The following is a 26,859-nucleotide window of genomic DNA, read 5'->3' on the forward strand; positions in this document are numbered from 1 at the left end:
CTGCTTCAGCGTCTCCGGTGTCAGAGATTTCAAGGCTTGCTCAGGAAGCCTAATCCAGTACTGCGCTGTCCTTACTTTTAAAAAAGTTTCACTTCTTACCTGACTTAGATTTTTCTTTGCCCCAGTTGAAGTGGGTTATCTCTGTCCCTATCCACAAGGACGCAGAACAGATTATTCCTTGCCTTTGTGCAACAGCCTTTTTTGTAGTCTGTCCTTTTGTTCCTCTTTCATCTCCTTTTCTTGGGGCTAAGCAATGCCAAATTATTCAATCCCTCCTTCTATGCGATCTTTTAAACAGCTCCAAAGGGAAAAAGTACATTTCAGTTGAAATATGGGAATAGTATTTCATGTATAGCTTATTTTAAAATAAGTCCTATATAAACTTATCTCTGCATAGTGGCATTTCGTCAATTATACCTGCAGTGAACATTTATCTACAGTATTTTTGTGTGTGTTTTTATTTAGTATCAAATTGGAATGTGATTTGAAGCTTCATGGGCAGGATATACTTTGAAAATCCATTATGGGAACTTATAACTCAGGTGGTGTTATTAGATCCACTTATCCACCAGGTAGCCCAAAGAACTGGCACAATCATCAGCCACTTCTGCAGTGCTTGCTTTATCCTGCATTTCAAATTGCTTTTTTAAAAGTCAGCTTATTAAAACAACCCAAAACCCTCCTAAGTGTTACAGGGTTAATGATCTTCCTAAAAGTACTTCTGCCTTGCTGTGCTGCAGGAGTAGGAACTTGCCATGAAGTTTAGAGCAGTTTGGAGTAAGGGTTTGGAGGGGAAAAAAAGCTTGAATTGCTCTTAGAGAAACAACTTAAATACACGCAGGGAAAGTGTTTAAGGAAATGATCTTATAGCTCTTAGTCCCCACTGCCTTTGGTCCTCCATCCCTGTGTCACGAGGGGCTCCCACCCTTCCTGCCATCTGTGACTGGCTACACGCGTGCCTCTTTCCCAGTGCTGCTTCCATAAGTAATCCGTAATTAGGTACATGCTGGTTTTTGATGATATATTTTGCTCTACCTTCCTAAACGGAGTTGTGTCTTGCAGTTTCATGATACGGCTTTATCCAAAGGACTTGCAATAAGTGGGAGCCCAGAAGTTGTTTTTTTCTACCTCATTTTTCAAAACGTTTATTATCAATGTCTTCATTTTCAGTCTACTTCAATGCTGCTTATAAATGCATTTAGAAAGGTTAATGTTCAAAAATAATGAGACTTTCTTCATTTATAATGGTGACCAGCATAGTATGTAGTAATAATGTCTCCTGCCGCAATAAAACATTCTTTAGAATGTTTTGAGGACCTTTGTAATTCAAGGTTAAAGATGCTAAGATAAGTCAAACTAGGCTTAGTGGTTTTTTTAATAGTATTCAGAAGAGGTCCTTGCAGTTTGGGAAAGTGGCTATTTTGAAGTGATGTGTCTTCCCCCCCCCCCCCCCCCCCCCCCCCCCCCCCCCCCCCCCCCCCAACTGATCATCTTGTTAGATGAGGAACTAATGAGGAAAACATGAGAGTTTCTAGAGATACCTGTTGTAATTTTTGATTGGCAGAAGTAATACCTACTTGTTAGGGTCAAATTATTAACATGTACTGTAGTCTGGTCCAAATTCATCATTGTATTATCTCAGTTAGAGGAAATATTGTGCCATTATACTCCCATGCATCATAGGAGTAACGGAAATTGAGATTTTGGTTTGGGAATCAAAGGACAAGAAGCTCAGCCTTTTTAAAGGATTTCAGTGGGATTTCCAGGGGAAAAGAGAGCAAGCCTGGTCCATCTGAGACTCCTAGCCAGAAAGACAATGGAATTTCTTCTGGGCTGTGCAAAATTTCCCCTTCTGTCTTTATTAATTTGTCCACGGGAAGGTGAAGGCATTAGCACGGTGTTGCTGAAGCATGTGTATGTATTCCCTATATGATCATGAAACTATCTGCAGAATTGAAGGAGTTGTTACTTAAGGACTGTCAATTCAATATAGGATTTTAAGCAAAAGAAAGTTAACGTGAGCAGGGATCCAAACTGCCCCTGTGCAACTAGCTCTGTAGGATGCTCACAGAAGTTCAGCTTGGATATTTAACGTAGTCTGTAGTGCTCATCAAGATGAGTGTGTCTGGTTTTTAATAAATATATAGTACTTGGTAGCAATCAGCCAACTCTGTATTGAGTTGTGCCTAGTAGCTATCAGGAGTACAGTCTGACTAGCCAGCCAGCTAGAAGCAAGTGTTAATATGTGATTTATTAAACTGTATTGAGTTTCTGTGCTAGTTTTTTGGCTATTTGTTAAAATGTGAGTTCTGTCCTGACAGCCATTTTCCTTCTGTGTTTGTGATAATGTTTCTGTGATATCTATAGTGGATTAGAAAGGAATTTCAGAATCTTAGTCCTCTTTTTTTTTTGGTGTCTTTAAGTATCATAGTAAGGGTAAATAAAGGAAAATCTTGTATAAGGCAACAGCTATCTGGAGAGTGTTGGCAAGAAGTCTGGGTACCACTGCAAATATTAAGGGATATGCACATGTCTTTGGCTACTTGTTTATTAAATTCCCTGCATTACAGTGGGTTTTAACATGCTCTGTAAAATTGGTTCTCCATAATGCAGTGCAGACTTCTTAAAGAAAAGTGACTGAGTACAACCTTTGCAGCAGTGTGTAGATATAAAAGAAATAGAAGTAGGCAATGGCGTTTCCTCTAAATCCACTGAAATCCGGAAGGCAGACTTACTGGTTTAGGTCAAATATTTGAGCTAGGTTCCAGAATTTCTTCCTTGACAAGTTGATCAGCAGACAAAAAATAGGAGATTTCTCAAAGTAGTACAAAAATTGGTCCAAAATAGTCTTCTGTTTTCTTCAGCTACATTTAAAGAAGCCTTACTCTACTGTATGTTTCTGTACATTGTGAAAAGACCTGTAATAGGATTTCTCTGGCCCTCTCTATCCTATCCCTGCTTTCTAGGAAAGAAGTGTTACCTCTGGCTTTCTACATGTCACCCGCATGCTAGTGATATACCCTTAGCCAGGGTTCGTGGTTTTAAGGAGCTACAGCAGATGCTTTTAAATCTTCTGTATTTCCCAGAGCTCAGAATTCATTACTCACGGCTATATCTACTGAGATGGGAAATATTTCTGTATGTTATCTGACCACAGCCTTCCAGCGCTAATTTATAACAAAAATAAAATGATAACTGGATAACAAATGATTAAAGAAAAAAAAAACCAAAACCACCACCCAAAAAAAAGCCAAAAAACCACAACACTTGTGCACAACTCCTAAAAAGTATAAGGAATTATAAAGGAAAAAATATCTTAACTCTTTAAAATCTTTTTTCCGAATAACCTACAAGTTCTGGTCCTATTTGAGTGCTGCTATTGCTTCTCTTTATGAACTAATTCAGCCTTTCTGTAAGCTCTCAAGGATCTTGTGGAAAATAAATCAAATATCTCTTTAATAATGCCTCACCATGGTTCTGCTTAAGAAATAATTACATCAAATTGTCTTACCATAATAAAAACGTGGGTTTTTTTTCTACAAATCAAATGAGGGAGAGTAGGAAAAGAGGCACTTTAGTGAGCTTGTTGCTTTTCTTCCTCCAATTCGTTATAGCCCCGTGATTTAGAGCCGTGACCAAGGGCACGGTGACCTGGTGGAGGAGGGCTAAACCACTGGTGAGAGGAAAGACCATCACTTCTCAGCTCTATTGTGGTGTGCAACTAGTAAAACATGCAACACTGGTACTCACAAAAAAATGCAGTGTCACCTGATGGTAGGATATGATCATTGCTGTTTGCTGCCAAAAAATGGTAGCAGTATTCCTGGCTCAGAGGGATGTTCCCACAGACAGGTCTGTGAGGGCACGCATGTTCTGAATAAATATCTGAGTATATAAATACTTGCTGTCTATAGCAGTGTGGTTACCCTTGTGACCCTTATTATCCTCGGGGAAAAATCTGGCATTGTCCTCTGGTTTGTGAAGTTTTCCCAGCAGGTAACTAAGGTCAGCTCTCAGTCCTGTAAGTCCAAGGTAAAGTGGCCTGGGCATGTGGCCAAGCATTGCATGGCAGGACCCAGACTCCTCATATCTGCAATGGCTGGAAATTTTAACCTGAAATTAAATTCTTAAGTGAAAGTATTTTAACTTTTTATTGTGTGTTTTAATGATAGTGTCCAAGTTGCAATGAAATTACAGGCAGTAATTTGACCCATGGTACGTGAAACTCTGCATATGCTACTTTTTAAAAGGTAAGAAAAAACAACTACCAGACAGCAACCAGTCTTCTGAAAAAACTGGTACTTGCCATTTTTGAATGATGCTTGTATTTATCTTGCATTTCTACTTTGCCTCATGGTAGCTAACAGTTGTTTTGAAGTATTAATTTTCTCCAAATATCGTATATGGTGTCAAACAGTAAAACACGGGTTCCGGCTGGCATTTGAAGTGATGTTGGAACAGTGTTACTTGTATATTGTCAGTCGTTGATCTTGCTATGTAAAATGATTTGTTGTAGCAAACAAAATGTGCATGCTTTGCTGAAAGTGGAGCTGTGGAATAGAGCTCTTTGCTAGTCTGAAAAATGTGAGCCTTGTAATTGATGCCTTGAGATAAGAAAAGCGATAGGCAAACTTGCATGTATCCAAATTGCTGGTGAAGGCTTGGCAGGTGCCTGGAAATATCTGTAAAGAGTGTAGGACTTTGGTTTTCTTCCCCACATGCAGTCTTGAAAAACCTGATTTTTATATTGTACGATCAGAAGACTGGCTTAATACTTACAAAAGATGGGTAATAGGGACAAGGCCCTTCTGTTTTATTCAGAAAAATGTTTCTTGTGCATTTTAAAGCCAACTGTAACACATGTCATTTCATTGTTAAAAGATACCTTGGCAGTACAAGTTTCAAACTAGTATATTGGTGTATATGGCTTTGCATTCTGCTGTTTAGCTGCACCTGTGTCACAAATATTTTGTCTATCTTTTGCTTTGTATGGGCCTTGTTAAGTGGATGCCTTTGTGGGTGAATCATTAAGGTAATAGATTTTGACCATTCCTGTGAAGTGCTAAATTGTCAGCTTTATTTTGAAGTAGTAGGTTTAGACATGGATTAGGGACCTTCTGAGAAAATTTCCTCACTCTACTTCAACACTGCAGTTTTTCTATGGAAATAACCAGGCTGGGCAATTGCATTTGTTCCCTTGGCTGTCTCTGGGATGCGTGCGCACCACAGTCTCTGTTCTCATTTGGCTTAGTGCTGGTGGTCCATGCCAACCACCGGTGTGACACCGTGTCTTTCACCAGCTCTTCTCAAGGTGCTTTTGAATGGGACCAGTTCTGTTTTCTTTATGCCATTGCTGCTTTGTCTTTTGAAGCTTTGCAACACACCCTGTTATTAATGTGTTAGGTAGTGTCTACATGTTTACATCCTTATTCTTTGAGCCCTTCTTTCTGTGTAGGGGTTGGGTATGTGCCTGTTTGCATGCAGCCAGCCAAATGATGTTGCTTGGTGGACACTGATAACAAACTTGTGTTACACCTTGGAGGCTGTGGAGAAGCTGTAATGAGGACAGCAGCCCCTGCTCTCCATGTGTGCCAACCTAGGGCTCTACAGGATTAAGCAGAGTCAGCCCACTTGGTGGCACTGCCAACCCATGAGCACATTATTAGCACTAACACTTCCTTTCCTCATAGTCTTACCCTCCTGCACTTTGTCCATTCCCATCTTCTTCATCTGATTTTCATTGTCTTGTGTATTTAATAAGTTTAGAAATCGCATCACTCTCCTGACTTTCCAGGCACCCCAGGGCACCCTCTCTGTCTGCTGCTTCTCTTGTTCCCCACTCTTCAGGCATTAATATGAAGTATTCATTAGAAAGTAATACAAACCTATGACTTCTGTTTGAAAACATGAATTGCTCTTTCTTACCTCTACCCTTCTTTAAGCCAACTCCATTCTGTCTTTAAAGCCCGTCTCCTGTTTTGTCCCAGCATGAAGAGTAAATCCCCAAAACAACCATTTAAAGGCTCCAGCGTAGTCTCCCCATCTCAGTATGTCTGTTGGTCAGCTCCTCGGGCTTTTAAAGCTTTTAGCTGAGGTTGGGCTTGTGATGAGGCTTGGCAGTTGGCTGTCATCTGGCAGCGATTAAAAGCAAAGCTTCTGTCACACAGTCATCTAAAAAGCCTCTGCCTCTTTCTAATGTTTGGACCTTGAAAAGACCCCCCTGCTAACTTAAACACTGCAATCAAGTCAGCAATCAACCCCAAAAAAAGTCATAAGGAGTATCTTATTCCTTTGTCATCAAGAACCTGCCTCTCACGTTCTCTTCTGCTGCTGCTCTACTGGCTCCTCTGCTTCTTTAGCCAAATCTTTAATTTATTTCCAAGCAAGGTGTAGAGAAGAACAGTGGTTTAAAAAAACATAATAATCTGGTCTTGTGCAATAAAGACATAACAGCATAAATGCTTTGAAGAGATTTGTTGTGATGGACTTCCTCAGGTATTAATTGGGGTACACAGGTAGGTCACTTCAGGCAGCAATGTGTTAAATGAAGTGGGAAAGGAGGAGTTTAGTGCAATTATCAGTTTTAATTGCTGTGAAACTGATAAAAAGTTTTCCACAGCTTGAGTTATACTCTATATCTGATCCACTTGTTCTACAAGCAAGGCAGATCAAGATGGATATCTCCTGTTCCTGAGAGATGGTTCAGTTTGTATCAGACCATGCCCTTTCCTCTAGTGCACAGGGGCACAGCTGGACAAATGCTGTGGTAGGGAGAGGAGCAGGAGTGTTGCCTCTCGCCAGCTGTGAAAGAAGCTGCTACCCAGCATGAATGACCTGCCAATAGCCAGTTTAAGAATGAAAAAAGATTTAAAAAATAATTCATTTAGTATAGCACCTTTTTTCCTTGATTCTGAGAAAAAAGCCCAGTGTATGAAATGGCACACTTAAAGAAATGCAGGAAAGTTAGTACTGCATGTCATGGTAGCAAATTAATGAGTGTCTAAAGCAGGCTTCAGAAATTTGAGTAGCGCATCCACTTATACATCAAGAAAGCCTAAGGAAATCAGCAGTCATCACCTGGGGGGTAGGTAGTACCCACATCCTCATTTTGGACTGACTTCAGTTAAGACCCTTGATCTTGAAGTGAGTACTTAACTTTATTTCTAAAAATTGCTCCATTAATTTCACATTTTACCTATGGCAATAAAGTTGAGCACATCTGTAGGTTTGTAGCACTTTGGGGCCTTTTTTGAACTGTTATCTGTCCAGAAATCGTATAAATGGTAATGTGAGCTGCACTTAATTCAGCCACTGTGAGTAGGGAATTGTCCTGAATATCCCTTTCATAGGGTTTTGGGATGTTTCTGGTATTTGGCCTTTGCCTGCTTGGCTTTCCCTGGGATCAGGAGTGTCTTAAGTTTTCTGTCTACCTTATGTTTTTTCTGTCTCATGGATTTTTTTTGTTTCATTTTTTTAAAACAAACCAAAACTTTCCTTCAAGTTTAGGCTGGAAAAAGGTTTAAAGTTTCTATCTCTCATCTCTAGAGTAATGTAAACTTTTGAAAGCTGTGCTCAGCAAAAGTGAGAGGGTCAGCTCAGTAAATCCTAATTAATTTTGAAGTTATGAAGGGATGCCCAGCTTAATGCAGTGATCCAAATTGTTCTTCAGCTTGATGAGTCATGCATCATCCACCGCAGAAGGCAAACCATGAAACTTCAGAAAAGTATTTTAATACCTTTGTCAAAAACAATAGATGGCTCTTAGGCTTAAAAAGTTTGCAAAACACTGTTCTAGATAATAAAAGTGGTAGGGGTTAAGTCACCTGAAATATCACTGCTAAATTTTTTTGTAAAAGCTACTGTTTAAAATTTTTTCCCTGAAGTATTTTGTGCTGTCAAAAGTGTTTGGGTGTTACAGTGTCTTCATCTTGCAATTGAAATTCAGAAGAGGGTCGGTCCATGTGGAGGAAAGCTTTGCAAGATTGGGCCCTAAGTCTGTACTGCTGTAAATAGGATCTGAAATCCATATGGGATTTTGATATACTCCAACGAAACAAATTCAGTCTGTTCAATATGGCTCATGCAAAGAGATTAAAATAAATTTTACTCTTCTGCTGAACAATATGCTAGCTTTCTTCCTGATAAAAATGGATATTCCCTTACAATGCCAATAATGAAGTTCAGTGCAAAATAAATGAATGCTCTGAATCTATTACTAGCAACAGACTGGCAGCTTAATGCAATAAGAAATCATGAAGCCTGATTTACATATGCATTATTAATTCATACTGGTAGAATGTTTTAACACAAATAAGGTAAAGAAAAAATAACTTAATTTTCCCTCTTCCCTCCTCCTTTTCTTAAATGAAAGATGTCTTCCTCCCCAGACTCACATGGTGGTGTAATGTACAAGCAATTTAATTTTTATTGTGCTTTCTAATCAGCATAGTGGGATACCTCAGTGAGCAAGACTAGCTTTGTCGTCCTGCTCTGCATATAACACAGCAGCTTGTGAGAGGCAGCTCGGCAAGCCCAGTACCTCCAGCTGCTCCTGTTTTAAGTTCAGCAACCCAAGAAGTAATCTGTCCGTCTCAGTGGCAGCTACTAACAATGCTCAGGCTTTTCATCAAATATGCCTTTAATTCCCTAAGGCAGGGGAGTCTGCCAGTCTCTGGTGGCTCAGAGCGTATCGGAGCATGGAAGGAGAGGAACTAAACTTCAGCAGCTGGGTTAACTTTTTCATCTGCATGTCCCTATATGTTTTATGCAGTGGTATCTGCTATCAGTGCCTAAAGACTTTTTTTTCTTGAAAACCCAAACCCTGTGCATGTTACTAATTCTGACTTTCTTTTGCTATCTCTGTCATCTTTGCTGAAACTATTCGTCTTTTATTGTAGTCTCAGTGACATCAGAAATGTGCCTGTGTCTCTTCATATGTAGTTCATCTTCCTCCTTCAGTCCCCTGGTATATCGCAGTAAAGAAATAACAGTATAGTTCTCTATATGTTGTAAATCCTTTTTTCTTTCTTCCCATCACTGTTTTCCTTTCTCAGCTATAGACTGCCACTTTTACGAGAGCCCTCTAACTTATTTTCAGCCTATATACGTTCAGTTCTGAGACAAGATTGCTGTTGTATTTCCACATTGTTACTGCCTATGGTTTGTCTCTCTTTCTAGGCTTCATTAGCTTTTTATTCTCCCAAATCTATATGTTGAAGAGAAACAAGGTCACCCGAATACACTAGTAAATTTTTAGTTTATATATCAATGTGGAATGTGAATGTGGGCAGGTTTAGACATTGAAGGTTCATTGTCAGAGTTTACAGTATATAGTTAGCCAGGGTGTTAGCTGTATTTTTTTTTTTCCCCTGTCACTATGATACTGGGGCTACCCTTTATTTCTGTGTTAAGATGTGAATGCCTTGGACAGGTCTCCTCCTGGAAGTGAGTTAAATCAAACTTCAAGGAAGAAGTCAGCATTTTCCAGTTTTTCAGTTTGCACAAGGCCCTATTGGACAATAAATCTCTTTGAACAGAGCTGGAAAGCTTCTAGCAGCATGGGGAATTTATAGCCCTTGTCTGATATGAGCGAAGAGAGGTGGCTGGGGTCCCTATTCTCCCTCTGGGGTGGGTGAAAGCTGCCACGTTACCCCAGGGCACCTTGAGACATTTGTCCGTCACTTGTTTAGATCAAATTCTGCATTTTTCTTGTCCAATTTCCCCACCATCTGGTGAGACACATGTGAAATTGGAGCCCCCAGATATGCTCATGAGGTTCACTGCTTTGCTCTCAGCGCAGTTAGTGTATGAATAACAGTGCGGTCCCCCAGGCTGCCCCATGTCTCGGCTTGGGGCAGATCCTGTGGCAAAATGCTGGCCACCCTTACCGTTTTTGTCTTCTAATTCAACAGTCATTATCAGAGTTAAACTTTTGCTTTTCTAAGCAATGTAGTTCAAGAATAAGACTCATCTACATAAAAACATTTTGAAAGTGTGCTTTGCAGAAACACTTCAGTGACCTTTCCCCAGCTGTATTGTGGCTTAATGATGAAGATCTGAATGTGAATGCTAATGAGGATGCAGCTTCATACAGGACTCCAGCTATTTTGGATTCCTTTGTGGCAAATTACATACAGAACAGTTTTTGGTTTTCTAGGTCTAAAAATTTTCTATATTAGGAAAAGGTCAGATCTGTTTTGAAACTTGGATTGACATTTCACACAAATCTTACTTTTATGAAAGATCAGTCATAACTTCAAAAGAAAATCATCTGGTCTCAAACAAATGATGAATCAGGGTGCTCAGTATAGGAGTGACTTTCATGGAGTTCAGAAAGTGTCTGTCTAAGGGAAGATGGCTGTGGGTGAATGCTCCATTTCTCCTTGGTTAACCTTGAATAAAAATGAAATGTTGAGTCTAATCCTGGCAAAGTTGTGTCTGGGCTCTTGTGGGTATAAATATGTGAAAAGTCCTTTATGCAGCTCAAAAGCTACGTAAATTCATGAAGCTTACAGTTTCCCTCTTGTTCTTGAGGACAGCTACTGAGGAGCTGCTCTGGATGTTGTGGAAGATCTCTAAATGTCTGAGATGTATCGGCAATTTAGGTAAGAAACCTCTGGAAATTCCTTACGACAAGGAGCATGTTAGTCTTCAGGGGGAATTTTACGCTGTGGTCACAAGTTACCCCAGGGAAGAGGATGGTGAGTTTGGCCTCTGGCTTGTGTCAGAAAGCAAGTTTTTGCAGCTGAGGAAGGAAACAGATAGGAGAGTGTTAAACTTGCACAGAAAGCAAGGGTGAAATGGAACAAATGAGTGTTCGTTTAGTGCAAAATTAAGATGTTATGAACGAAATTAGTTGAGACACAAAAGGGTATGAAAAGAAAATTTGTAATTATCTCCGTGTCAGTGCTAGGGACCTGGAAAAATAGGCAGGAGGACCTAGAATAACTCATTTCTGAGCATAGCTATGACTGCACCGCTGAAACTTGATGGCAAAGTTTGCATGGTTATAATATTAAAACCCCTGGGTCTGACCTGTTTTGCAAAGTTTGAATGAGAGAGAGAAACGTGAGTGCCACTGTCAGGAAAGGCATTGCTGCTGCTGAGGCTCTGATCAGAAATAAACTATTGGCTTTAACTACAGAGCAGCCAGCACCCTTTCAGTAGTGGCTTTGAGACTGTCTTTTTTCTTTCCCCTTGTGGCAGGACCCCAGAAGAAGCCAGGAGACTCTCCCGGAGGAAGAGGCTGAGCTGCTTTGGGGGACTAATCCCTGGGTGGGAGGGCAGGGGCTGCAGTGCCCAGCTCTCCCAAAACGTCGGGTGATGGTTTTCTTTGTGCAAGGCAGGAGCTTTCTTAAAATAAAAAACTTAAGGCGTGTTTTGAGCTGCAAACTTTTCTCTTATTCCTTACAAGGGCAAAACCTACATTAGGCCTTGCTCTGGCAGGTTAAAAATGAAACATGGAATTGAAAATTGAGGCTAGGTTAGATACAATGATCATAACTTGATTGTATGTGTGATGATGTGCATAGAATAAAATCCAACCAGTTACCTTTTTAGTGCTTTAAAAGGCCCATTCTAAAAGCTGCAAAGATTATTAGCCAAGCAGGTAGGAAGATGTCTAAATGGAGAGGAGGAGAAAAAAAAAAGGCATTTTGGAACTGCCAGGAGTATCTCACTGTGTACCCTGAAGCCCACAGTCAAGAGGAAAAGGATCTACTCGTAAAATAAATGCGTTGCTACATCTGCACCTAATATAAAGCATACTGTGACAATAAAATTCCCAAATATCCAAAACAGCAAGGGAAAATGGATAGTAAGAAGTGTTTATTAGATACTAGGAGCAGAAGCTGGTCAAGGAAGAAATGGGATACAAGAAATAACTATAGTTTTTGGCACTGAATATAATAAAGAATTCTTTAAGTTTAGAGAGAAATACCACCAACAAAACTACTTGTTCTATTATTAGATAGCAATGATGGGTTTTGGCAGTTATATGCAGAAAGATGTGCTTAATTAATATTTCTGAAATGTATCTGGGAAACAGCCAGGTGATGTGGTCATGTCAAATGAAGGTGGTGATTAACCCCTTTCCAGTCTGGCTGTACCGATATGGGCCCAGGGATGAGTTACTGTGAGCTGACCTCGGGTGAGGCTGGGTGGCCTGAGCCACTCGGTGCTGATTTTCTGCATTTGAATAGTGTTTTGTTTAGGGGTAAATCACCTCACATACATCAGGAGGAGTTGAGGTATTTGAGCACTTAATGCAGATCAGCTGATTACTTAAACTTCACTCAGTAGCTTACCTCTGTCCTTCATTGTATAGCCAGATACCAGAAGGACACTAAGTAACATGTAGTCATTTGTAAGCTGGCGACTTGCATTATATGAGTGGGTGGAGATGCTTTTGGCTTGAATTGACTTTAATTTTGTTTGTTTAGTGTATGTTGAAATGGGGGGTAAATAAAAAAGGCTGAATGTTAATGTTGCAAATATAGCTGAACGGAGAAGGTGATTAAGTTGCTGTTGGTGTGATTTACCCTGATCTTGGTTATGGCTGTGAAATACTGATACAGGTTTTGAATGACAAATACAAGATCAGAAAGTAATTGATCTCATACAAAACAAAGGTGTAGAAAATACATCTTGTAAAACTGATGATATCACAGATGATAAAACTCATAATGTTGATATCGTATACTTTTCTGTGGGATGCAAGCTTGGCTGTCATGTTTTGATTAAGAAACTAACCATCCAATATCAAATGCAGTAAAAGCCAGCTAACCGGTGGGACTGTAGAGGTTGTGATTGAATACAATCTTCATCCACCTGTAGGTTTGGAGTGGTTTTCCTGGCAGGGTTCTACACAATTTGTGCCTTTTCTCTGTGCTATTTTGTTGTTAAATCAGTGATTTGAGGAGGAAAAAAAATCCTGGTAGGATCACTAGTGATAGAAATTTTCAGATGGCACAAATAACCTCTGGCTGTAAACTTCTAATCTGGGGGGGAGCTGGAGTGATAAATAGTGAGAAGAAGAGATCATTGGTTCGGTGTAATCTGGGTTGTTTGGTAAATTGACTATAATATACCTTGTAATAGGACTAAATGTGAAATGAGGAAAAGATGAGCTGATGTGATCCATTGCTGCGTGTACAGCATGTGGGATGGGCATGGGAAGGCTTTGCTGCCCTGTGTGTCACCCAGTGCAGTGCTTGTGAGCCTGCCCTGTGCCCTGCTGATTCAGGGGGAAGCTGGAAACTGGAGAGAGCTCTGAGCAGAGGCAGGAGGGTTGCCTGGAGACCTGGCGAGGATTGCCTTAAAAGGCTCAAGCAGCTCAATCTTGGTTTAATGAAGAAGAATTTGAAGGGTGACTTGATGATAGTCTATAACTGTCTCTAAGGGAACAGATATTTGACAGTTCAGCAGATAAGACTTGGCTTTTTTCCTACTGGGTGAATAATTAAGTTTTGGGACAACTCGCTCTTCACTGTAGAGGATTTTCTGACACTGGTTATTTTAGAAACTAATTGCCCTGTTTTTCTACAAGATATGATTCTAATGCGAACAGGATTTAACTCTGGCAAGTCCAATGGGCAGCATGTCAGATGGAAAGATCATGTTGTTTCTTTTCAGCTTCACGACTTGAAGATATTTATTAGACTGGGAAGCTCATCTGGATAGGTGTCTGAGCCAAGTGTATTTTAAGTTTGATAGGAGCTCAAAACTTTGCCTTGGGGGAGGCATATATGGATGGTAGGGTGCATTCATTCATTTGGCTCATCAATGCATTCTCCAGTGCAAACATCTGGAGATGGATACTGTCCTGCAGACTTTTCTGTATGAGATGAGTCGGTTTCCAGTTGTACAGACTATAAGGGGACTCTAGCAATGAAACAATTGATGGTAAAGAACACTTAATTCTCTTTCTACTTTTAGGCAGCATATCTTTCTGTTAAAACTAGTTAGGTTTTGTAAATTCCTGTGAAATTTGCCTGCTTATTTCTATGCAAGCTCCTTTATTCCGAGGTGCTCAAGACAGGGAGAAAAGGAATTGCTCTCAGCATCACTGCAGTCATGAAAAATGCAGCAGTCCGGACTTTCTCTCTTTGTTTCTGTAAGGTCTTATCTGCAAGTCTGAACATGGTACTATAAATTAGACTCTATTTATACCCCAGAAAAGCAGATCTGCCTTGTGACATTGAGTTTAGTTAAGTCCCCTTTCTGTCCCCTAGCTTTCATCTCATGGATTCAGACAAACTGCCGAGTGCATCATAAATTCTCAAGGCAACTCTCAAAAATGCTTCAAAAACATGGTTGTTCGTGCAGAAAAGGTCTGTAAATTTTAAGCACCAAGCAACACATAATTCAGTTGTGCCGTGAATGGTCGTGCAGTGGTGTAGGATAGATGGAGATTTAACTTTAAACAGTCTTTCAATTTTCTTTCTCTTTTTTTCCCCTTGAATTTAGTTGGTTCTTTCTTATTCTTGCTTCCCCATGCCCTTCCTTCCTGTGGTGCCTCCCAGCTGTCTTCTCCCTGTGTCTCACTCCGCCTCTTCTTGAAGAATTGCGCAAATTAAAGATGTAGAAGGACACTGGAGTATACTTAGGCCAACAAGCCTCTAAGAAAAATGAGAATATATTGTCCTTTCTTGCAGCATTTGAAACAATTGGGACAGAAAATATAAGTGTTGGGACTTCAACAGCTTTTTCTCGCGAGACTTTCCTGGTGCCTGATAGATGATACAATCATGAAGCTTCCCCTGGAGTCCCAAACGCTTCCTGTGTTGTCTTCATTTGATGGCCCCTAAAATGATATTAGTACACCAAGAAGCAACAAAATCTTTCAAGCATTAGTGGATGCTACAGTCGCCGCTGTGTGATCGTTGCCTTGCAGAGCAGTGTCAAACTGAAGTGAGCTCTCTGAAATGTTTCCTACAACAAGCTCTGCTGTGTTGCTTATGTCACAACTCTTTGTATGCTGCTGTTGTGATCCTGGAAATAGTGCTGAGAATTACAAGATAGTCTTGGTTTGGCTGTACCAGGGCAGTGTGACAGTCTATTATCTCTTTTCAGTGTTCTTCAATGCCTGTGCAGATGCAGCCTGAATTTGATTAGCTTATTTTCATCTCTAAAGTAAGCAATGCTGCAAAGTCACAACGAATTATTGTCTATTCCATACTGACATAATCTTGATTCTGGCAAAATTCATGCTGATTTCAGAGAAACAGCATTTCTGCATCTTTGCAGTGATGGCTTTATTTTATTTCAGGCAATGTTTCTATTGCTAGGTCTCTTTCTCCCTTCTTTGACTAACCTTGCCGTGCCTACTAATTTTGCATCAAGTTGCATTACTTTACTTCTCTTTTGGGTGATTAATTAGGATTGTAAAAAAAAAAAAGCTTTCACATTTCCACTTCCCTGCATTTTTCATGTATTATAACACTCTGTAGTTTTCCATGTAGATTTTAAGCTATAATGCCTGTGTTTCACTCCCATCAACTTGAATTAATTTTCAAGCATGACTTCTTGAGAGACTACCCAGTATAGCTAAATGAGATAGTTACTTCTTTCCCCTCAGCCTTTAGTTTTATAACTCCATTAAATAAAATGTTATCTGGCAGGATTAATTCTTTATGAGTCTATGCTGCTTCTTGTTGATTCTGTTACCTTGCAGATGTTTACAGGTGTGTTTGCTTTGGGTTTTGTTGTTTTTCTATTTAAATATGCTTATCTTTTTCAGGTACTTAATTCCATTGATTTTTTTTTTTTAGTAAAATAACTTTACAGAATGTGCCTTTGTTACTAACTTTTCAAGTTTCTTTGTCATGGTGTTTGCACATGGAGAACGCAGGAATACAAGCAGAATTAAGTCCTTAGTGATTTTCAAGACATGATTCTCACACTTTCATGTGTGTAATCCATGTGTTGTTTATACTGGTGTGCCCCCACCTCTCCTGGCAGCCCATCTGCCCCAGGTTGCAGGTTATCTCTGGGTCCCCCAAAGCTTTGTGGGACCCCGGGAGTGGATTGTACCTGCAAAAGCAGCTGGTTTGGTCCTTTTTTTTTTCCTCTAGCCTATTGCACTTTTTTCCTGGTGCTTCTCTCCCCTTTTAGATATTTACAAGCAACATGTCTCAATCTTTCCAAGCTGCTTTAGCTTGTGTGAGCTCCTCCATCGCGGGATATGGCCTGCCATGGTGGTCCCGTCTTGGCTTGCTTAGCTCTCACCCTCCCACCTCCATCTGAGCAGTCTTCTCTCCAGCACTTGGCCATCAAGCCAAATTTCACTCCTAAGTCTATTCTAATTGAATATCTTCTAGAGCCTGAAGTAAAGCTTGGCCATAGCAGCATGGCACCTTAAGCTGCAGTTCCAAGGCTGTTCTTTCCTACTAAACTTACACCTTCAAATTAAACACTAAGCATGGTTTGTTCAAACATACTTTTTTTTGGGAACCACTTGTTTGGTCAACTCCCAATAAGTTTTACTCAGCCTGCTAAAGAAGTAAATACACTTCACCTCTTCAGCAGGCTTGACCTTTCCTGTATCTTGTGAATATTTTCCTTCCATTTAAGCCATGAGCTCCTCTTCCACTTCAGTGGCCTCCTGATAACGGTAAAGTGACTGAGACTTCTGGATCTTTACAGCGATACAAGTCTGGCAGTGTCAGTTTTGAGTTTGCAATTTTGATATTCTTGCACTGGAAACATGAGTGACCACAGGAGGAGGCTTATTTCCACCCTCTTCCCAGCCCCTTTGCCAATTCGGGCAGGTCCCCTGGCACTTGCCTTGTTCCTTGTAGAGAAGCTCCAGACCATACTGGGGATGGTGCTGAGCTGATTTGGGTGGTGGATTTGGAAACCTCTTCCTTATAGCTTTAAACTCTTCTGGCATGTCAGAAAATCCTGTTCCCTTTCAGCTATTTCTTACCGTATGTCTAATCAGAGTGGGATTGTTCTTTCCAGCTTCTGGAAGAGTGAAAACGTGAATGGCATCCTGGATCACATGCTAAGCAGAAAATGCTGATGATTCCTTAAGCTCAGGATTAAGACAGATGAAACTGCAAGACCTGTTTACAGCATTTTTTTTGTTGTTGCTGGCCATGACATTTCAAAACTTCAAATTCTTCTGCATAACCAGGGTTTTCCAGCAATCAGATTGTTCTAATGATGCAGAGAAGCATTTTTAAGCCTAGGTTGCAGCCCTGACTATTTTCTTGCCTGCTGGCTTCTTCTGTGGGGGGGGAAAAAAAACCCAAAACAGTTTAACTTCACTTCTCCGGGAGACTTGAATTACCTGTTGTTGAAAATCACATGCAGTTTAGGAGCCCACAAGGGCAGATGCTAGCTGGGCAGGTGGGACTGGGAAGTAATCTGAGATAAGAGGAAGCCCAAAAGGATTTGCAGGGTAAAGGTGCTGGGGAGGTAGCAGACCAAACCTCAAAGCCCTGCTTGTATGAGTCCTGCTGCAACAGGCAGAATTTCAGAAAGGTTATAAGTCTGGCAATTGTAAGGTTAAAAGTGAACAAAAATGAAAGCTGAAGCAATGATATGCATTGTCAAAATTAGATTTATTAGGACTTTAAGTCTAGAAGTTGACATTCTTGCTAAGCTAGCAAGAAGACAGAACCAAGAGTCTCAGTTAATGAATGTAATTGAAAGGATTAATCTGAGGTTCAAATTCCTTGCATATTAGTGATTGAACTTATTTTAACATCAGTAAACAGGTATGTTGATAAAGAGTTTATTAATTTTTGGAAGATGAAAATACATATTTTTTTTGGAGCTTTCTGGTGCGTAATGTTGAAACAGTTTTATTTAGGATGTTAGAGAGGGATGCTCAATATTAAATTGTTGAGATATGAGTAAGTGGTATTTGTTTAATCTCTGGAAGACTTTAATCTCTGACTGATGTTAAACTGTGTATATCCCGAAAATGTTAACTGTAACACTGAAGTCCCATGCCTGTTTTATTTTATTTGTATTTTGGCTTTCATTAATATGAAACAACCCATCCCCTGTGTTTACAGGATGCAGGCTAGATCGCTACCATGAAGACAGGGAAATCCTGGTTGCATGGAGATTATGCAGCTGTCCTGCTCTAGCAGGCTCCTGACTTGAGGCACAAAAATAAATTACCTGAAAGGACCCTACTAAGCATTTGTCTAAATAAACCACTCTTAAAGCAGAAAGACAGATAATTGAAACAAACAAACAAAAAACCCCACACCCAAAACACCCCCATAAACGTGGTCAATATGTCTATGGGTCCTTTCTGCTCTCACGTGAGTAAGAGTCCATAGGGAGCACATCTGGAGAAATTGTAGCATTTTTAACTTGGTCTGTCCCAGCTTATATTCAAAGAGGGGATGCAAACCATGACCGTGTTGTCCCTGACAGTAACCTATTGCTTTTTTGGGGTATAAGCCTCTAAGTCTCTCCTTCTGTAGCTGCTCTTTGTAAAAGAAACTACAACAGCTGCTGGGATGAAAGCTGGAACGGGTGGTTGCCCTAACAATGAGGCTTTTGAATTGGTCTCTCTTCCCAACAAACAGGTACCAAATCCAAATTATGCAACGTAGAAGAGCTGCAATGCATGAGATGGAGATGATGAGCTGTTAGGGTAGAAGGACCCCAGCCCCATCACGCCAGCTGCTGCTGCTGCAGGTGTGGCATGCCAGGAGGGGTGCACCTCGCTGCCAGTCTGTTTTCAGGGGGATGTAGGGAAGGAAGGGCTGGATAGGTTGGTGTCTGTGCTGGTAAACCTTTGAGCCAGCTAAATGGGGTGTTGGTGAGGGTTTCCCCAAAACAGCCTTGTAAAACCAGCAGCCTCTCCTAGCCAGGGGAAAGGTTGCCTCTTCCCCAGTTTCACTGCCTCTGGTGGTGTATCCCTGTGATGTTTCTGGGACGGCTGCAGTTTTAATTCCCCAGTAATGCTTTGTACAATGTTTTTGGAAAGTTAGTGGGAGGTAGAGGTGCCTCGAACCAGATAGTTACAGTGTGAGAGTGGTTGGTTAGAGGTGGCAAGGGGGACAGACATTCTGTCCGTGGTCAGTGATTAATGAGGAGAAGAGAGTTAATGGCATTGGAAGAGGTGGCCAGGCAAGGCTGGGACCTTCAAACAGGAGGAAGAGGACATGTAGCTTCTTGTTTTCATGACTTCCCCTTTAGTTTCTTGGAAAGGAGATGGAGAAGGTAGGGCCGTTTTAATAGAAGTAAGAAGGTTAAGGAGATAACTTGTAAGGTATAAGCTTAATGTGCTTCAGTTTTCAGTTGGTGTCTTCCCTTCATTATTCTACTTCTAGGAAAACAGCATCTTTTTGTCTTAAACTCATGCTGATGCCAAGTAAACTAACATATTCTTCTGTGGGTGTCGCAGCCACAGGTTTTACTAAATAACTTCCATAATCACTATTGCAATGTGCAAAATAATTAAACTACTAGCTAAAATAACTTGTGCTTAGATGCCGTTATTTCCTCCTAGCATAAGTAGGAGTTCACACGGTGTGCAGATTAATAACCATGTGTACTATGTAGGAATAAACATGTTCTGGACTATGTAAAGAAGCTCAAGGCTGAATGGTTTAGTTCAGATGGATATAGAATAAACAAGAAGCTTTGCCGAAGCAAAACATGCCACTTTAATCCCATATAGTCTGCATGGCTTGTTTAGTGCCTTGTGTATCGAATGAGTATCTCCTGTCAAACTCTCTGGATTTTGTATTGAGAATGCTGTATTGGATGGCAGGTCTGTATGATGAAGTCGTACGTGGTTGAGGGCATCACTGCAGACTTGCATTTATAGAGATGAAAATCCTATGATTTACTAACTGGAGCCCTCTGGAAGCTTGTGTGAAGGTGTGTGCTCTACAGGTATTAGAAAGTAACTACGGTGATTGTTTGATGGCGCAGGACTTGTCAATCAGTGTAGGGACTTACATAGCCAACACAAAGTGTACTTGGGGGATTGGATATTGTGTGGTATCTGGCTACTCTGACTGGCTTCTCTCTTTTGGCTCTTTCTATATATTATTCTTTACTATCATAAAAGCTATTAGAATCAACTTGAAACTTGAATGAAATCAACAAAAAGAGCATGACCTGCTTTCATTAACTTCAGTGGGGAAAAAATTGCATTTAAGTGTAATATTAGCTACGGCATGTAACCGCTTTGAAGTGGGCTACCTTGAGCGAAGGTGCGAGTCTCTCAGTCTGAGGGCAGAGACTGGTAGATCAGCAATAAATCTTCAGTTCAACTGGGGAGCACATATGTGTTAAAATTGTTAAATAAGGCACAAGTTTTAAAAATAAATAAATGAATAAAAAAATCTAAACCCCAGAAATCTGAATCTGATTAGGTCTTTCAGAAACCACCAAGTAATTGTGAATATATAATAGAATTGCATGCATATACTGAGACCAAATATAATTTCAAATGCCTCTTAGATTTAATAAAAACACCATAAAATTTTTTTCTCATTATGGCATCCCTAATTTGTTGTTTTCAGATTCCTAAATGGAAGGAAGAGGGATGCGACTTCTAGTGCATTTTAATGACTGTTTTCTCTGCAAGTACTGTAGTTAAAATGTGATGTATTTTGATTGTCACAAAACCTGTTAAATTGTAATTAGACCTTTAGTATCTTTGAATACATGGCAAAAGGTTCAAATGCATTTTCATCCCAATCGCCACCTTGTTTGTGGTTGCATTCGTTGCTCCAAGGCTAAAAAAGAAAATATTATGCAAATGAAACCCTCTACCCACCCAGAACAGTATTAAATCTATCTGAAAGCATCCGGTATTAATCTTGTTTATATGCCTGTTGCTGATCTCACTAGGGCTGCTGTGGATTTTGACCAGTGCGGAAGCAGGCAATGGCCTAAGATTTAAAGCTTGCTTAATTCTTTTTCTTTTCTTCGTTTCATAGTGACCAAATGCCACTGAGAAATCGAGGGAACACAAAGTAAACAGACAATGGTAGGTTTGAATATCATTCTTTGTTTTTGTGGTTATTAAACAGTCAAGTTGCTTATTAAAAATCCCTTTTGAGTTTAATCTGGAACAAGTGGCTTTTGAAATTATTCCTACAGACAAGTCTCTCAGAACCATCCCTGCCTTTTTGCAATTAATATGCCAATAACACCAAACGAGATCCTCCAAAGCCCATGGCTTCTTAGAAGCTCTCTGACAAAGAATATTAAGCCTTTTAAGTTGTGTAATTTTATTTTGTTTGGCCCGATTGCTTCTGTTTTTGTATGATAAGGACCTGGCATAAGCTGCATAAAAAAGCAGTTAAAGTTGTCACAGCGTTGGAAGTTTATTGCTGACTTTCTGCACTGAAGAAAACCTCTGTGTTATCCTTGGAGAAGCCATTAATGAAACACCTTGTGTAGTTAAATCCTGTTATTCTTTGTTCACCTTGAAATCTGACGAAAGAAGAAAAAGCATGTAGTCTTAAGATGAATATGAGTTCATGTTTTGAGTTTGTAATCATTGCTTCTGCTTGATAACAGCTCAGAGACAGAGGATCCAGGAAAAATTAGCTTGCTTTGAAAACTCTGGCACCTAATACATGACAACGTTACTACTTACCAGGAAGCTTGTGTCTGAAAAAACAGTGATATGGCAAATAAGAGGTCTAGAGGCTTCCTAGTTTCAATTCAGAATATGTAGTCCCTGTCACTATAGGAACATGCATATAATTCTTTCAAAAAGAGCCCTTGAAGTCTGACATGCAATATAACTGCCTGATTTTATTCTAAGAATCCGTGGAATCTAAGAATTTATTTTCCTGCCAACTTACAAATATTCTTACTGATTTTTATTCTCAAACCTTTCCGGAGTCACCAGCTTGCATTTTGGGAATGGTGTAATTTTTCAGATTCTTCTGAAGTATTCTGTTTGCAATTTACTCAACTGTCAGTCTTTGGTTATTCGAGCTGAATTGTTATATAAATCTCAGCAAATGTGAAGATACAAATCTGAAGGAAGTGGTTTGTCCTTTCAGCACTTTAAAAAAGGTAATTATTCTCTACGTACTGCAAATGCAAAATGCAGGCCATGATTTTCCTGTTTTCAGAGGCAGGGCAATATTCAATGAGAAGCCCCACAGAGCTTATTGCTGCTAAACAATATTCTTTGGTCCAGCTTCTAGGTCTTCATAGTATTTTCCAGTTTGTTAATGTTTTTATCCTTTAGTGTCTTCTCTTCCAATAACCCTTAGATAGGTTGGGAATTTTTGCCATTGAGTTTAGTTTTAAGTGCTTTATGCACTTGTGTGTCAGTCCTGGGGCTCAGCTGCTCTCCTGCTTACAGCACTCCCTAAAATAGTTTTAGCCGTACAGGGAAGGTGAAAGATTTTATTGTGTTCATCAAATCTCATTTGTTCTAGAGCCACTGAGACATGAGCTGAAAGGTCACAGAATCTGGAATAACCCTACATACAGCAGCAGGTAGGATATGAACTTGATTATACATATGGTATTAGTTAAAGGTAATTACAGTCTTCTGTTCTTTTTCATGCATAATGTAAATACTTGATCATCGGAAATGGAAGTGAATTTATCTTCCACTTACTACAGGTAGGAGAAAATGAAATATTGGTTAAAAGTAAATTTGATAGCCTCAAGTGTCTGTGTGTGAAAACTGACGTGCGTTTCACCTAACATATGTTGTCTTTGGGAATATAGAAAATATGTATTTCCGAAGAAGTTTCTGTAACTAAAAATTTAGTCAACTTCTGTGTTTAAAAGCATTTGAAATTTCAGATCTTAACTTCTAAAAAACCCTACATTCCCTTCTAGGATGATTTAAAATTTAGAAAGAAGTTGCAGCAAAACTTATTTCTCAGTGAAAATTCTTGCTCTTGGTTTTTCTCCCCTCTTTTTTTTCTTTTGCCTGGCTCTGAATAGCCTTTCTTAATGGATTGACTTGATATGTTCCTTGTCAAGTTTACAAAACCAGGGAATGAGCAGCTTGTAGACATTTATAAAAACTTGTATTTCTGACTGCAGTAACTTGCTTGCTTGTTGGGATTGCAATTGAAATTTTATGAACTGAGGTCATTAGTGTCTGAATACATGTCGTTACTATCTGATGGCTGCTTGGAGGCCTGTGTAAAAATGAGCTTTTGAGCTTAGTCATTTTTTTTAATGTGACTGGATGGATCACAAAAAACAACCCCTGGAATTGTCAGTGGCTTTCCACTGTTTCCCAGCTGTTCTGCATAGCGGGGCTAGAGCAAGGAGGAACAAACTGTTGTCACTTAAGAATACTTAGTGTGTCTATATGTACCTAATACATACCTACTATCAGTTTAGTGCAGCACACAAATATAAAGTTCTTTTTTTGGATTTAAGTCAGCGTTTTTATACCTGAACAAATCTGCATATCCTTGGTGCTAACACAGAGTATCAACCTCTTCCACTCGAAATCTATCACTGATGTCACTTGATTTATCCAGGAAATAAATGGGGAAGATGGAATTACTTTAATGAGAATTTGCTGGGAAATAAGAGTTTTCTTAACAGATCTATGTGACGAATTAGAAACAAATAATAAACACTGGAATCAATTTTATTTTTTGTATTCTCAATTTACGTGCATAGAGCTTTTTGAAGTGCTAGGTAGGAGTAGGAGCTTGGGAAAGATTACTTGCCCTCCATTCTTCCTGCTTGTAAGTGTGCATTTTGTGATTATCTTGTCTCATGCTCCTCCCTCCTCTTGTCCTCTGATGAATAGCCTCTGGTTTATTTTTTTTAATTTCAGAGGCTGACTTTTTCTTCTAGCTTGTTTATTTGTGATGATTACTCTTCAGAGGTCTGAAGCTAGGTGCAACATTATCAGCAATTTTCTGTTTCGCATTGTTGATTTAGGCAGTATGACAAATATTTGGCACTGTGGAAGGTCCACAGTGCTGATATTTTACCCTCCTAATGTGCTTTTTCCCAAATACTGCCTAAAGATTGTATTTATCTTTCGTATTGATGCGCTTGAAGGAAAGGAAAAGAGTGAACAAAATGTAAGCAGCTCCTGGGCAAGTGCTCTTACCCCATTAATAAAAACAAAACAAACCAACCGCTGAATTTGCAGTTGCAAGATTCAGGTGGGAGGTGATTTTTGAGGAGTAATGGGAGTTATTTGAGGCAGACAAGTATCTACCTGAGCCTAAGATGGGTTAACCCTGGTTTCTGCAAGCGTCTCCCTAGGATTGAGGTCTGTACACCTCAGATGTGTGCATCTTTCCTGTTGCCTTCCTCTTGTACGCATGCATGCTCTGTAATTCACAGGATTATGGATGTGGTTTTGGCAGGCATTAATGCCCACCCTCGTGTCTGGGTATGGTGCTGACCACTGGTTTTGACTATCGGATCTCTAGCTGTTTTCTCTGGGAGTATATCTTATGGCCCATGTTAGAAGTAATATGGGCGTTGACCTTCCTGTGTTACTAATATTTGTAAATATTGCATTATTTGTTGTTTTTTTTTTAAAAAATCAATATTATTTTTAAACATCTTAAACTGTCAGCTTCTTGAGATGTGAGAGCGCCCCATCTCAGCACAGGTTTCAGTAGCTTTCAGTTACTGTCTTACAGCTTAAGTGTGCTGAATCTTCCTCCTTTGCCTCTTCCAAAGTGTGAGAGGCGTTTGGGCCCCCCACTGCTGTCTTGTGAATCACATGCAGTGAATGCTTGCAGTAGGCAGTACAAATACCTCCTGAGTGAATGTATCCAATCTGTTGTAGCCTTCAGTTTCATTAGTGGGGTTGTGGCAAGGCTGATGCACAGGGATTTCAGAGACGTTTACTTTTCATGGGTTTTCAGAACCAAAGGAGAAATCTCATGCCTCTCTTCTCTAATATATATAATGTGTTCTTTCACAAGCTGTCAGGAGGAAAAGAGAAAAAATGAACAATAAATACACGAGTCGATCAAATAAGGGTGGTCTGGCAGTGTGTTTGTCTTTGATTGTCTGAGTGCTGTGTAGATTGAATAGGTCCTTTTTGTGAAGCTGCCAGGCCACTTTTCAGTAGTGAGACTTGCACATCTAATCCATGCAGATCTTCCAGGGGGTTACTGATATCACCTACTAATGGGTCTAACAGTGCCCAAGTTTACAAAGTGCTTTTTACTGTCATATCAGTTGAACGTTTAACCTCTGATTTGGTAGCAGTGATCTTTTTGAAAGGCTGCAATGGACAACTGTGCAATAATACAGCCTTGTACTTAACATCTGAGTGATAGCGCTGCTTGCACTTATTCCAGTATGCTTCTGTATATGGTACGTACATCAGTGTAGTCTATGCGAGATTCTTGGCAGAGGAATTTCAAGAGAATGAATTTCTGTTCACGTATTTGAACCAAGGGCCTACCTTGGCAACACTGCTCTCTGTAGCAAGAGTGTAACCAAGTCAATTCCTCAGTTAAGCAAGGTAAATCTATTTAGTTCTCTGCAAATGTGGTTGAATTTTCATTTCCTGGTTTGTGGCTCTTTTTCCTCTCTTGTGTACAATCCTGAGTAACAGCTGCAGCTGCGTCTTAATTAACAATTGCCTTAACGTTATGGGAAATGGCTTCCACCTCACTCTCCCAAACATGTGGTGCCTTTGTGATAGATAACACAATATGGAACAACTGAGCAGGACCAGACCAAGTCCAGTCTAAGATCCTTTCTCTAACAGTGATCAAAAGTGGACATCTCAAGAAGAGCATAAGAAAAAGCCTAAAAATGCTCTCCCTCCTTTCTCTTGTCCTCCCCACCTTCCCCACATGTCCAACCATTTTTGGCGTTCTGACTCTTAAGTAAAGTTTTTTTCCAAGTCCGAAGAAGCTTCTTTGTGTTTTGTAACCCTTATGGATTTCTCTTCTACAAACCTTGGCTTCTTCATCTCAAATCCCTGTAGACAGCATCCACAACATCCTAGAGCAAATGGTGCTTTTAAGTAACAGAAGCTAAAGAAGCATGACAGTTAAGCAGGTTGTTGGAAGATAATTTGCTAAAAGTAGAATAGCATTATGTCACAACTTCTCTTATAAGGTGATAATGAAAATGAATTCAGTTCTCTAATCTTGAGCTTGGCCTTAAGCTAAAGTAAGAATAAAAATGGTGATGCAAAGCTCCTTCTGCAGTCCACTTGGGGTTGTTTTAAACATAGTGTAAGTAGTAACTGAGATTGGACACAGCTTAAGAGCTATACGACTAAATCAATACAGATGAACATATTTGGTGACATCAGTACATATAACCAATAAAATTACTGAGAAATAATTCAGAGTACCAGAAGGTATTCATGGGCATGTAGAAAAGCTACTATAACCCAAATTTAGTGTAATACCCAAATACTGTAACACAAAGTTAGTCCTAAATCAGCTGTACAAGGTATGAATGCTGCCAGTGTTTGGGATGAGAGCTCCTATTGCAATAGCTGCTGTTTGTGAGTCCGGGCCTTTGGACTCTGTGGCGAGATAGGAATTCAACTCATGCGTATGTCAAGGGGATGTTTGAGAGGGCCTTGGTAGCTTGGGATTACTGCCAACTAGCATACAAACACCTACTTAAAAAATATTTGGAGGTATTTTTGTTATAAATGTAGATTTGTACATTTTTTCCTGGCGCCAGTAATACCTGCATCTGTGCTGCTTGAACTGTGCTCAGCATATAAATTTGCTGCATGGGCAACAAAAGAAAAAGGAAGATGTAGTGATGAAGAGAAGAATTAAAATGCACAAAGCACTGATTATCTCTTCCAAATAGATAAATGTCTACTCTGCTTTGGGCTTTTCATTGTATTCTGGGCAAATTGTCCTCTGGTGTTAAAAGGACTTCTTTTTAACATTAACTGTCCAGATATTTATAAAACAGGAA

At 39.8% G+C, this 26,859-nt stretch overlaps 1 protein-coding gene and 1 long non-coding RNA gene across 8 annotated transcripts in view; one reads left to right on the forward strand and one right to left on the reverse strand.

Moving 5' to 3' along the window:
* UBE2D1 (ubiquitin conjugating enzyme E2 D1) overlaps positions 1-26,859 on the reverse strand; it is a 197,364-nt gene that overhangs the window by 139,342 nt on the left and 31,163 nt on the right. The window lies entirely within an intron of this gene.
* Positions 1-26,859, forward strand: part of LOC127017640 (uncharacterized) — a 195,829-nt gene that overhangs the window by 40,794 nt on the left and 128,176 nt on the right. For 4 of the 7 annotated variants that reach the window (XR_007766625.1, XR_007766628.1, XR_007766629.1 and 1 more), the window contains exons 3-5: positions 10,539-10,604; positions 20,925-20,974; positions 22,389-22,449. This is a non-coding gene — a long non-coding RNA (uncharacterized LOC127017640). Of the gene's footprint in view, positions 1-10,533; positions 10,605-20,924; positions 20,975-22,388; positions 22,450-26,859 lie in introns of all 7 variants that reach the window. The other 3 variants (XR_007766627.1, XR_007766626.1, XR_007766631.1) reach the window with 2 other exon arrangements.

This window comes from Gymnogyps californianus, chromosome 6, assembly GCF_018139145.2.
Source record: "Gymnogyps californianus isolate 813 chromosome 6, ASM1813914v2, whole genome shotgun sequence".
NCBI lineage: Eukaryota > Metazoa > Chordata > Aves > Accipitriformes > Cathartidae > Gymnogyps > Gymnogyps californianus.